A 14435-nucleotide genomic window follows, 5' to 3' on the forward strand; every position below is an offset into this window, starting at 1 on the left:
TCCCCGAAACTCTTCCCTTCACTTTGTACATATGTCCACTGGTGTTTGCTGATCCTGCCCTGGGAAACAGATGCTGACTGTGCACTCTATCTGTGCCTCTCATAATCTTGCAGACCTCTATCAAGTCTCCTCTCATCCTTCTACACTCCAAAGAGAAAAGTCTCAGCTCTGCTAACCTTGCCTCATAAGACTCGTTTCCCAGTCCAGGAAACATCCTGGTAAATATCCTCTGCACCCTCTCCATAGCTTCCACATCTTTCCTATAATGAGGTGACCAGAGCTGAACACAATACTCTAAGTGTGGTCTTACAAAGATTTGTAGAGTTGTAACATGACCTCTCTACTCCTGAATTCAATCCCCCTATTAATGAAGCCCAGCCTCCTGTAGGCCTTCTTAACTATCCTATCAATCTGTGCAGCAACTTTGAGGGATGTATGGATTTATACCCCATCCACACTCTTAATAACCGACAATTAACCCTGTACTCAGCCTTCTGCTTTGTCCTTCCAAAATGCATGACCTCATACTTATCCAGATTGAACTCCATCTGCCACTTTTCTGCCCAACTCTGCATCCTGTCTATATTATCTTGTAACCTTCGACAACCTTCAGTTCCATCTACAGCTCCTCTAATCTTTGTATCATCTGCAAACTTACTGACCCATCAATTTTTATTTCCTTAGTTATCCACAGCTGTCTTTCTCTTCCCTTATTGTTCTTGTACTTAACTGGAAAATACTTTTGTTGAACACTGTTGAAAAACATCTCTTTGAAAGTCTTCCATTATACCTCAGATGTCTCACCATATAGCCTGTGTTCCAAATCTATTAGCCATTCCACTTATGTGGCTTACTTTGTTCAAACATAGTGCATCTGTTTCAGACCTTATTTTCTCACCCTCCATCTATATTCAAAATTCAACAATGCTGTGATCCTTCTTTCGGAAAGAATCGCAAGGTATGAAATTGTTCATTTTTCCTGCCTCATTATGTACAATCAGATCTAAGAAAACAAAACAATCCTGTGGGTTATGCAACATCACCATTTAATTTACTCATAAATCCTTCAATGCATAACACACCAAAATCTGCCTAGGAATGGCCATGCAGTGCACAAAAGCACTGGAGAAATTCAGCAGGTCAACCGAAAGCATAAGGCAATCATCACTGTGGTTCTGAGCCCTCTTCAGGTATGCAGAAAATCAAGCAGATGTCCAAATGAGGTGGGTGGGGGTGGAGGAGGGGGTGGAACACAGGCGAGCAGGTGATCATTGGATACAGGTGAGGGGGGGTGGTGGGGGAGGGAGGAAGAAGTGAAAGGCACTAAGAGGCGATGAAGCCATGCTACTTTCCTATTATATTTAGGAAGAAAATTTTGTTGCAACTATTTCTGCTTGGAGATTACGAGTAGTATTATGAATATTCAGCCCATATGTCCTGCAGCACAGTTCTTTCATCTGTCATATTCAGCAATAACTCTTCTCTGCCCTTCCAGCACCGAGATAATTAAATAGGAACTCTCTCTCCTGTCTCCAGACTCAGTTGCTGCTGCAATTCTGAATTTCACTTCCCCTCTGGGCTGGATTGTTGCCAAGTTTAATGCAAAGCCAAGAACCAAACTGAAACGGGATGCGGAATTAGAGGAATTAGGAACCAGATCCCTATGAACTAATATAGTCAGCTGCCTCAGTACTTACTTGCTGTGATATTTAAACTATTACTTTCCCCCTTTTTTTATTCTAGATGTTAGTGGCAATGTAAAATTCTCATCACGACTGAATCTTTGGTTTGGCTTCGCAGACGAAGATTTATGGAGGGGGTAAATGTCCACGTCAGCTGCAGGCTCGTTTGTGGCTGACAAGTCCGATGCGGGACAGGCAGACATGGTTGCAGCGGTTGCAGGGGAAAATGGGTTGGTTGGGGTTGGGTGTTGGGTTTTTCCTCCTTTGTCTTTTGTCAGTGAGGTGGGCTCTGCGGTCTTCTTCAAAGGAGGTTGCTGCCCGCCGAACTGTGAGGCGCCAAGATGTACAGTTTGAGGCGATATCAGCCCACTGGCGGTGGTCAATGTGGCAGGCACCAAGAGATTTCTTTAGGCAGTCCTTGTACCTCTTCTTTGGTGCACCTCTGTCACGGTGGCCAGTGGAAAGCTTGCCATATAACACGATCTTGGGAAGGCGATGGTCCTCCATTCTGGAGACGTGACCCACCCAGCGCAGCTGGATCTTCAGCAGCGTGGACTCGATGCTGTTGGCCTCTGCCATCTCGAGTACTTCGATGTTAGGGATGAAGTCGCTCCAATGAATGTTGAGGATGGAGCGAAGACAACGCTGGTGGAAGCGTTCTAGGAGCCGTAGGTGATGCCGGTAGAGGACCCATGATTCGGAGCCGAACAGGAGTGTGGGTATGACAACGGCTCTGTATATGCTTATCTTTGTGAGGTTTTTCAGTTGGTTGTTTTTCCAGACTCTTTTGTGTAGTCTTCCAAAGGCGCTATTTGCCTTGGCGAGTCTGTTGTCTATCTCGTTGTTGATCCTTGCATCTGATGAAATGGTGCAGCCGAGATAGGTAAACTGGTTGACCGTTTTGAGTTTTGTGTGCCCGATGGAGATGTGGGGGGGCTGGTAGTCATGGTGGGGAGTGAATAGGTTACAGGTAAATCGCCTGCCATAGACAGGCATTTAAAAATCACAAGCATATTGTTTTAGGTCAGTGTTTGTGTTCAAAGCCAGGGTGCAGAATTGATATCTTTTAAATTCATTAGTGGGAACAGCAACAACATAAGGAGGAAAATCGGAATTTCAGATTGGTGGAAGATTAGTGAACATGCGTAGACCATATGCCCTGTGAACTTGATATTTCAATTTAGTACACTGTGAAATTCTTCAATGAGTGAAGGACCTTAAGCAATAATTGCTCCTTTGCACATAGTGATATTACTGTACAATTGGCAGCAAAGGGATTGTGTGTGTGAGTGACTTCAAAAAACCTTCAGGTTTGGTGTGTTTTCTCTTCCTTTGCATGGTGTGGTGATGCCTTCAGTGGAAGTAATATGGCAACTACTTCTGGATGAACTCCGCAGGTCAGGCAACATTCATGGGTAGAAATCAATGTTGACTGTCCATTTCTACCTATGGATGCTGCCGGACCTGCGGAGTTCTTCCAAAAAGTTCATGGTTTAATCAAAATTCCAAGACTGGCAGCGCACATCCTCATGGCGAACCGGCCCTGTTTGTATCGCCACGTGGCGGGGCAGCCCTGGGGAAATGGCGTCGTCAGAGGTTTCTCTCTGACTCCAGCATCCCTTCCAGCGCGCACCCTGGGCAGCGATTATGATGTCACAATGCGCCAGGTGACTGAGCTCATGCTGCCCTTATAGGGACGTGCTGAATTGGAATAAAAACTGTCATTAACGACCCTCAACGTGGTGGCTGTGTTTCTTCCACTGATCACACCCCCACACACCTACAATTTTTGTGTTTCTCAATACTGTCGTCAGGTTTACAGTGTACCCAGACGGCTGAAACAGTTTAACATGCAACAAAATGAGGTATTGATTTTTAACCTATTTTTAAAATATTTTACAGAAAAAAAATATTGGTGTGGAGGTATGGGCTATCTGTGTTCCCTCCCTACTCCCACTGGTCCACTAAGGTTCTCTTTCCTTTGATCACATTTTCCATTCTCCATTCTGTTTCCTAAATTCATTACCCTCCCCCGCCTGGATCCATCTTCCCATCACCCACACACATCATTTCACCTGGATTTCTCTCTTCGCATTTCATTTTCTATCCCCTTCCCTTTCATTCCTCCTGTATCTGGTTTTACTTATCACCTTCCAGTCACCGCCTCTATTCTCCCTCTCTCCTACCCCTCCTCCAGCCTTATTCTGCCCAATTTGCATTCCTTCTCTGCCTTCACCTATCAACCACCAGCCTTTATCTGAAGACCTGTCCCTCCCCTGGCTCCATCTGCCCATCATCCTCCAACTCATCTATTTGACCTATCACCTACCAGCTACTGTCTCACTCTCACTTTAATATTCTGGCCAGCATCCCTCTGCACTCTCATTCTTCATGCAGGGTCTCAACCTGAATCTTCCTTTCCCACAGCAGATGGTGCATAATCCATTGACTTAAACACCACCTGTTCTAGTGACATAACTGTCCCTGATGCACCCAAGTCCTATGGCTGCACAATTCCACTCCAAAAACCCAAGGGATCCTTATCTGGAAATATTATCATTCTTTCATTATTGTTAGGTCTAATTCCTGGTCAGAAGGAAGGTAACCGTTTAAGAAATTGGTTCATAACAAAATACTCAAGTGGAATTGGGAATTCCACATCTTGTTATGTTTCTTGTATGAATATATTGATATAAAATGTAGACAAATGTCTATTTGACAGGCTGTTCTGCTGTTCCTCTTGATGACGTCAACCACACAAGAGCTTCAGTGAGGTTGAGAAAGGCCAAATACAGTGGTTGGAGCTTCTCCCTACATTTTTCTTGGAATTTTCTTGTGTTGAAGATAATTTGCTTTTTAGCCACCGAGGACCAAGTTGGAAAGGTCTGTTGCAATGCCTTTCACTGTGGCAGATAGAAGGGAATCCCTCCATTACTTACAACAATTAGATTTGTCTCCTTTCTTATGGCATCTCTGAGGTCCCTGGTATATCCTCCTTTTCCCAAATGTAGATGATAAGCTGGAGGATTTGTGTCTGGACTTGTTCACTGCCGAGTTTTAGACTGTCAGTCTGGAACACATATGCCTGGGGCCATATCATCTGGGATATGGACATTTGGTTTACTATCAGTCAGCATTGCAGCAAAGCTGGCTGCATCGGCCACAGTGAGATGGACCTAAGAGTGCTTATAGCAAGGAATGAATCACAGTTGAGGGGTCTTATAAGTGCTGCATCTGATGTGTGTATATCTTCTATCTGTTCCTGATGGGTTCTTCTTATCCCGTTGCTTGCTAGTTGGGACTGTACGTGTTTTGTGTGCATAACATGGACTGTCGTCACATTTCTGAGCCTCCTGCTCTCTGTTCTTTAGGTCATTGGTTTTCTGCTGAACCTCTTGCTTCATAACAGGATAAAGCTGCTTAATTTCCCTTGAAGAATAGTGGAATTTAAAATCAAGAAATGCCTTATGTTTGTGTTTAATTGGCTCCTTGATATTCTGAACACTCTCATCAAACTAGTTCTGTTCTTCTTGCTTGAGAAGGTAATAGTCTTTTCTATAGGGGCCCATAAGCGATAGATACTTTGCTGTTCCTGTAGCCTGGCAGTTGAAATGTTGTTTGTGAGACATTGTCTGTGAAGTGCCAGTTGATGAAGTAGACACAAGATGTGGTCAAACAACAATCATGACTTTTATTAGCAGAAACTCATGGTACAATAATGAAAGACAATAGGTGCATACACAGGGGAGTGTCCTTAACAGTAGAGATAATGCACAGCCAATGTTAGTACAGCAAGGCTCGCCAGAGGGGAGACAGGCAACTTGGCAGACATTCACCACAGTCTGCAAAGAACTTCCTTTTGTAGGCTCTTTGAGATCTATGATGTTGATCTTCCTGTCACAAAACTGATGCTGTTCTTCAGCATAAGTTGATGTTTTTGGGATAGAGACAATAATTTATTTCAAAATCTGAGTTAACTCTGGAGTTGTTAACTCGGCCTGTGACATCACAGGCACCAGACTTCACTCTATCAAGGACATCTATCCTCTATCATCAAAGATCCCCACCACCCAAGCCATGCCCTCTTCATTCTACTACCATAAGGAAAAAGGTACAGGAACCTAAAGATGAGCTCTCAACAGCACGAGAACTGCTGCTTCCCCACTGCCATCAGATTCCTGACTAATCAATGAACCAAAGACGCTGTCTTATTTTTCATGCACTACTATTTTAATTTTTTTTATTTATAATAATGATGTAGAATGGTTATAATATGAATGTTTGCCCTGTGACGCTGCCGCAAAACACCGATTTCATGACCGTAAATTCTGATTTTCATTTTGATTTTGAAGATTGAACTCTCACAATTACAGTGTTCTTGGGTATTTATTTAAAGATGAGCTCATTGATTTGTTATAGCAGTTATAGATCTGAAAATGTGCTAAAGTGACTCAGTATCAAAAGTACAATCAACAATGTTAAATTTCCAGGATTGAGTAGCGCACACTTCATTCTTGTAATATTCACCAATTTTCCTGACAGGTTAGCCAATAAGTAATTTTTTAAAAAACATTCTGTTTATCTGGTTACTTGCTCATTAAGCAATTAAAATAAATCCAAATTGATTATTCTGTTTCCAAGCAATGACAATGCTCAATTCAGCTCTACTGCAACGTCCCTGTGGAGAAATCTTTCGAGAAAGTCTCGACTAAAATGATGATTTAAATATCCATTTTGGAGGTTAAAAGCAGCATCATGTTGTTTTTATGCTCCTGTGAATCTGTTGAGGTATTTTACCACTTATCTTGGTAACGACCAGATGGAATGTTTAATGAAAAAATTATTTGTCGAATTCCCATCCCATATCAGCCCTACACATAGAAAATAAGCTTCTGTAAGTTATTGGGATCAATTGACTTCACAACTGAAAATTTTCAGAACTAATCATATCAGATGAACAAATGTCCACACAACCAGGAGTATGCATGTAGTTTCAGCCATCTAACTTTGGATATATGGCCAAGCATTTAGGCCCTGATCAACAAATCTACAATAAGAGCCATTTAAGATGCAGTGGCTTAAGTTATCATTTTGATTTTGGCCACATTGAAACGCTCTTCAATGACTCTGTATTAAAACAAATTGGTTTCCATGACAGGTGAAATAATATTTAAACTTATATATTACTTGAGCTATATAACTTTCTGTTTATGAACCAGACTGATGTGCCCTATCAGGATAATTTCTGATAATTTGTGTGCTAGATGTACTACAGCCTCTTCATATTGTGCTTCAGAGATATGGTAGCAAAGCCACTTTCAAATGTAGATCCACATGAAAGTGTCTCTATCAGAATTGTTTGTTTATAGTCATTGGAGAAATCCAACATATGCAGTAAATCACATCCTAATTGCAGAAATTTAGTTTCCACTAATAATATCCATGGGTTTTGAGTCATAAAGTTACACACAAAATTCAAATACCCAAGAGTGTCTTTTACCATTGCCTCTGTGAAATTCTATCCTAAGAAAATTATTTCACTTAAGTACAAACTCTTAACCTGCAGTAATAAGAAACATTGCTTTCAGCTAAACTGCAACGTACACAACCCATCCCAACATGTTAACATAACATAACATAACAATTACAGCACGGAAACAGGCCATTAGGCCCTTCTAGTCCGCACCGAACCAAACACCCCTTTCTAGTCCCACCTCCCTGCACAATGCCCATAACCCTCCATCTTCTTCTCATCCATATACCTGTCCAACCTTTTCTTAAATAATACAATTGACTCCGCCGCCACTATTTCTCCCGGAAGATCATTCCACACAGCTACCACTCTCTGAGTAAAGAAGTTCCCCCTCATGTTACCTCTAAACTTCTGCCCCTTAATTCTTAACTCATGTCCTCTTGTTTTAAACTTTCCTCCTCTTAACGGAAATAGTCTATCCACATCCATTCTGTCTATCCCTTTCATAATCTTAAATACTTCTATCAAATCCCCTCTCAACCTTCTACGCTCCAAAGAATAAAGACCCAATCTGCCCAATCTCTCCCCATACTCCAGATGCTTAAACCCAGGCAACATTCTGGTAAACCTTCTCTGCACTCTCTCCACTCTGTTTATATCCTTCCTATAATTAGGCGACCAGAACTGCACACAGAACTCCAAATTAGGCCGCACCAACGTCTTATACAATCTCAACATCACCTCCCAACTCCTATATTCCATGCAATGATTGATAAAGGCCAGCATACTAAAAGCCTTCTTCACCACCCTATTCACGTGAGTTTCTACCTTCAGGGAACGATGTACCGTTACTCCTAAATCTTTCTGCTCTTCTGTATTCCTCAATGCTCTCCCATTTACCACATATGTCCTATTCTGATTCTTCTTACCAAAATGAAGCACCTCACACTTATCAGCATTAAATTCCATCTGCCATTTTTCAGCCCACTTTTCTAAGCAACCCAAATCCCTCTGCAATCCTTGAAAACCTTCTTCATTATCCACTATTCCACCTATCTTAGTATCGTCTGCATATTTACTAATCCAATTCACCACCCCATCATCTAGATCATTAATGTATATAACGAACAACAATGGGCCCAATACAGATCCTTGAGGCACACCACTGGTCACCGGCCTCCAACCTGACAGACAATTATCCACTACCACTCTCTGACCTCTCCCTTTCAGCCAATGTTCAATCCATTTGACTATCTTAAAATTTATACCTAAAGACTGCACCTTCCTAACTAACCTTCCATGTGGTACCTTATCGAAGGCCTTACTGAAGTCCATATAGACAACATCCACTGCGCTACCCTCATCCACATTCCTAGTCACCTCTTCAAAAAATTCAATCAGATTGGTCAAACATGACCTTCCTCCCACAAATCCATGTTGAGTGCTCCTGATCAGACCCTGTCTATCCAGATGTTTATAAGTACTATCTCTAAGAATTTTCTCCATTAATTTACCTACCACAGACGTCAAACTTACAGGCCGATAGTTGCCAGGCTTCCTCCTTGAACCCTTTTTAAATAACGGAACCACATGCGCAATGCGCCAATCCTCCGGCACTATCCCCATATCTAATGACATTTAAAAAATTACCGCCAGAGCCTCTGCTATTTCCTCCTTCACTTCTCTCAATGTCCTCGGGAAGATCCCGTCTGGTCCCGGAGACTTATCCACCTTTATATTCTTCAAAAGCCTTAAAACTACACCTTTTGTAATCTCTATATTCCCCATATTTACCCAATTTGCTTTTTTTATCCCACATCTCCCAATACCGAAGAAAAGAAACTGTTCAATATCTCCCCCATTTCTCTAGGTTCCACACACAGTTTTCCACTCTGATTTTCTAAGAGACCAATTTTGTCTCTAGCTTTCCTCTTACCATTAACATATTTGTAGAACTCTTTTGGATTAGTTTTCACCCTGCTTGCCATAGTTTTCTCGTACCTTCTTTTAGCTTTCCTAATTCCTCTCTTAAGATTCCTCTTACATTCAATGTATCTTTCAAACATCTCCTTAACTCCATGCTTCTTATATCTAATGTACGCCTCCCTTTTTCTTCGAACCAAGTTTCCAATATTCCTTGAAAACCACGGCTCTCTCAAACCTTTTGCCCCTCCTTTTAACCTAACAGGAACATAAAGCTTTTGCACTCTCAAAATCTGATCTTTAAAAGACTTCCATCTCTCTACTACATCCTGCCCATAAAACAAATTGTCCCAATGCACACCCTGCAAGTCCTTTCGCATCTCCTCAAATCTAGCTTTTCCCCAATCAAAAACCTCAATCCTTGGCCCTGATTTCTCTCTTTCCATAATGACATTGAAGCTGATGGCATTATGATCACTGGAGCCGAAGTGCTCGCCAACACTAACCTCCGTCACTTGACCCATCCCATTTGCCAACAGTAGATCTAACACTGCTCCTTCTCTGGTCGGTACCTCTACATATTTTTGTAAAAAACTATCTTGCACACATTTCACAAACTCTAACCCATCCAGTCCTTTCACAGAATGTGTTTCCCAATCTATATGTGGAAAATTAAAATCTCCCATAATTACAACCCTGTGCTTATCACAAATATCTACTATCTCCCTACAGATTTGCTCCTCTAGGTCTCGGTCCCCTCCGGGTGGTCTATAATACACCCCTACAAATGTAACCTCTCCTTTCCTACTCCTCAGTTCCACCCAAATAGCCTCCGTGGATGTGCCCTCTAATCTATCCTTCCTAGGCACCGCTGTAATATTTTCCCTGACAAGCAATGCAACCCCACCTCCTCTTGCCCCTCCGACTCTATCACACCTAAAACAACGAAACCCAGGGATATTTAGTTGCCAATCACATCCCTCCTGCAACCATGTCTCACTAATCGCTACCACATCATACTTCCAAGTATCAATCCACACCTTCAGCTCATCCACCTTTTTTACAATACTCCTGGCATTAAAATATATGAATTTCAGGGATTTCCCATTTTTTAATCCCTGTTTTCCCTCATCTTTAAGAACAACATTATTTACTTTTCCTGCCAATTGCCCTTCATCTTCTTCCAGAGCATTTCCCTTCTCTATCACCTGCCCATCCATATTCAAATACTTACTACAAACTTTCATTGTTTGCATTCTAACCTTCTCCTTACTGCTCTGTACTATTTTGTTCCCTCCCCCAACCATTCTAGTTTAAAGGATCCTGAGTAGCCCTAGCAAATACCTCTGCCAGGATTCTGGTCCCCCTGGGATTTAAGTGTAACCCGTCCTTACAGTACAGGTCACATCTCCCCCAAAAAAGGTCCCAGTTATCCAGAAACTTAAAACCCTGCCCCTTACTCCACCCCTTCAGCCACGTGTTAATCCTCCACCTCATTCTATTTCTATTCACACTGTCACATGGCACAGGGAGTAATCCAGAGATTACCCCCTTTGCGGTCCTTCTTTTTAACTCCCTACCTAACTGCCTGTACTCACTTTTTAGGACCTCTTCTCTAATTCTCCCTATGTCATTGGTACCTACATGTACCACGACCTCTGGCTCCTGTCCCTCCCACTTTAGGATATCTGGGACACGAGCAGCAACATCTCGGACCCTGGCACCAGGGAGGCAAACCACCATCCGGTTCTCCTTGCTGCGTCCGCAGAATCCCCTATCCGTCCTCTTAACTATGGAGTCTCCTACCACAATTGCCTTCCTCTTCCTTTCCCTCCCTTTCTGAGCTACAGGGGCCGACCAAAAAGAATTCTGCTAATAGATCCACACATTAATTAATTGGAAATATAAACATTCACAAGTGGACTGTTGTTGCATTTTGAATATCAGTAATCAAAAAAAGGCTTCCATGACCTGCTTTTGGCTTAATCCAGATTGTTCTGCAGCAGATGAGTTCAGCAGCTCAGTGAAGAGTAATTTAGCTCTGACCATCTGGTTGGTGGAACATCTTCCACCAGGGTTTTCATCAGATCCATATGGTTTCTCTCCCTCTCAACTGCACTACACGTTCTTTGTACTGTTTCATGAGATTGTATAGATTTAAATATTAGTTTTTGAATGGACATGAGTGAATAATCAAGATTTTCAGAAGGTATATTCCCATCATACTTTGTAATTAATCACTCTGAAATTGGAGGGCTTTTCACATTCAAGCGTAGACGCTCCCTCATACATAAATATTTGAATTTGATTTATCATAGGATCAGTGAAAATATACAACAGAGAATCAGGCCATTTGGCCTTTCATGTTCATTCCAGTCAGAATAGAATCTTTCAGCTTAGTCTCACCTTCCAGCATTTGGTGTGTGCCCCTGCAGGCCAAAGGCCTTAAAGTATATGTCTAAAGAATCTTTAAATTTGATGAGGATTTCAGAACCTTGCTGCTCTCTGCCCAACACTTAGTTCTTCACATCTCTTCTAGTCCTTCTAACAACTTTAAATTGATGGCCCCTGATTTTGACCCCTTTAAATGAAATTGATTCATCTTAGTTAATTTATCTATGTACCTCATTATTCTATGCACCTCAAATAATTCTCCCAAAGGAAACAACCCAAGTCTATCCGATCCTCGCTCAGAGTAAAATTTTCCAGAATGGAGATTGAGAATCTGATTGGGTGATGTCAGATCAACAATATTGCTCTCTCAACATCACCAAGACCTGATTGATGATTTTAGGAAAGAAAAGCCAAGGTACCATGCATTAAAAATAAGGAGGTGGGGAGAGTCAAAAGGTTCCGAGGATTCTATATCTCAGAAGACCTTCCCTGGAGCCAGCACATCAAGGCAACTATGAAGAAGGCACACCAACACCTCTACTTTCTAAGGAGATTTGGTATGTCGCTGGATTCTCTACTAAACCGACAGGTTCACTGTGGAAAGTTTTTTTTGGAATATTTTATTTAAAATATAATCAACCATGATTACACCAATAATGTAATAATACAAATATATCTTCAAATTTAACATGGTTTATATATATATATATATTAAAAATCCCTCTATCCACCCCAACCCCTAAATAATACATCCCCCTCCTCCCATTTCCATCCCTACTTGCCCCAACTAACCCCAATAAAAGAAATAGAAAAAAAAGAGGAACAAAAACCAAAGCAAGAGTTAATACCTCATGGGATGAAGGAACCCCACTACATCCAGATCAAAATCTTCAAAGTTTCCAATTGAGATAATCCAAATAAGGGCTCAAAACCTTCCTGTAAATATAGTGTTTATCTCTCAACTTATACGTTATTTTTTTCCAAAGGAATGCAGGACCTTAATTCTGAATGCCATCTCTGTAAACTAAGTTCTATCTGATCTTTCCATATACTTGCTATACATTTCCTTGCCACTGCTAAAGCCAGTCTCAAAAAGCTATTTGAAATTTATCTAATCTATATACCAAACAAATTCCACTTATATCACCAATTTTAAAACATTTTGAATCTAAAGAAAGTTTTATTTTCAAAATATCCTGTAAACAATCCTTAACACGAAACCAAAAAGGTTTAAACTTATCACAAGACCATACTGAGTGTAAAAATGTACCTTTCTGACCATTACATTGAAAACACATCAGAAAAAAATCAAATTATATATTTTTAAATGTTCCAAAGTTAAATATAATTGATGTATAAAATGATAATTTACAAGTCTAAACCGGACAATGATAATTTTTGTCATAGTAACATTACAAATAGTTTCCCATTGTCTCTATCCAAATCAACTCCCAAATCCTTTGCCCATTTTAGTCTTGATTTATGCAAATCAATTTTAGTCATTTTCTGTTGCAATAATTTATACATTTCAGATATAAATCTTTTCTTCCCTCCATCACAAACTATCATTTCAAATTTTGATTTAATTTGATAATAACAAAAAAAAAGAGTCTGGTTGGAACTTGATATCTTTCTTTCATTCTTTCAAATGAAAGAAATCAGTTTCATTCATAACAATTATTTACTATCTTAATCCCTTTCAGAGCCCAAATCTTAAGAAAATAATTATTAACCATAAAAGGAAAAAGTTTATTCTGATACAAAGGAGTATATCTAGATATTTTACATTGAGTACGAATTTCAATATTTATCCCATCCCAAATATCTAACAAATGAGATAAAATTGGTGATTTATCAGAAGCTAACAATTTAAAATTCCATTTATAAATAAACTGATCCCTTCTATCCTCAGTAATTCTATTTCTGCCCAAGTCAAAGAATTATCAAGATCAAACATTCTATTTATAAATTTTAACTGAGCAGCCTTATAATAATTTAGAAAATTGGAAGTTGTAATCCCCCTAATTCATATTTACATGTTAACTTATGTATAGATATTCTTACCATTTTTACCTTCCATAAAAATTTCTTAACACCGTGGAAAGTTTACTGACTGGTTGCATATTCGGCTGGCTTGGCAATACAAGTTCTGAGGAATGCAAAAGACTGCAGCAGGTAGCAAATATAACTAGGTCTATCACAAACTCTGACATCCCATCCATTGCAGACATCTAAGTGAAGTGCTGCCTCAAGAATGCACCCAACATCATGAAGGCCCCCATCACCTTGGTCATAACTTATTCTCACTGCTACCTTCAGCAAAAGGAACAGAAGCCTGAAAACTAGCACTTCGAGGTTCAAGAACAGTATTTTGCCAATAGCTATTAGACTCTTGAACTTTCCCTTGGTACCCTAATCATGAACTGCCTGCACTAATGCAAGTCACTTTTTTCCATTAGGATCACTATGAATATTTATTATCTTTCTTGTGTATATATTTGCTCTTTTCATTTCAGCTCCAGAAAGAAAGAATTTTGGGCATATATAAATTGAACAATATGTGTGACATTAAACTCGTTATCATAAAGAATAGCTTCTTTCCTGCTGTTATCAGACTCTTAGATGAACCTGTCATTGGCAAAACATTACTCTTTTGCACCGTTTTAACTGTACTTTTCTCCACATACTGCAACACTATACCCTGCCCTCTTTGACTACCACACCATACACTTCTGTTTTATTATTATACTGCTTGGTGTACTTAAGAATAAGTTGAATTGCTGGGCTAACTCGTAAAACAGAGGTTTTCACTGTATCTCAGTACACATGTCAATAAACAATTTAGGTCTAAATCATTGATCTAAAAATGCAAAAACAAGGAATAGGGTAGTTGCTATTATCACCATATGCTATGTGGACATACACAGTAACAGGCTTTTTGTTATAAAGTCACAGACCAATTT

The 14435-nt window shown here is 40.3% G+C and overlaps 1 long non-coding RNA gene across 2 annotated transcripts in view; it reads left to right on the plus strand.

Moving 5' to 3' along the window:
• The first annotated feature begins 3419 nt into the window (after window positions 1–3419).
• Window positions 3420–14435, plus strand: part of LOC138737658 (uncharacterized) — a 122323-nt gene continuing 111307 nt past the window's right edge. For both annotated transcript variants that reach the window (XR_011341116.1, XR_011341115.1), the window contains exons 1-2: window positions 3420–3547; window positions 11873–12029. This is a non-coding gene — a long non-coding RNA (uncharacterized lncRNA). The remainder of the gene's footprint in view (window positions 3548–11872; window positions 12030–14435) is intronic.

Source organism: Narcine bancroftii, chromosome 6 (assembly GCF_036971445.1).
Source record: "Narcine bancroftii isolate sNarBan1 chromosome 6, sNarBan1.hap1, whole genome shotgun sequence".
Taxonomy (NCBI): Eukaryota; Metazoa; Chordata; class Chondrichthyes; order Torpediniformes; family Narcinidae; genus Narcine; species Narcine bancroftii.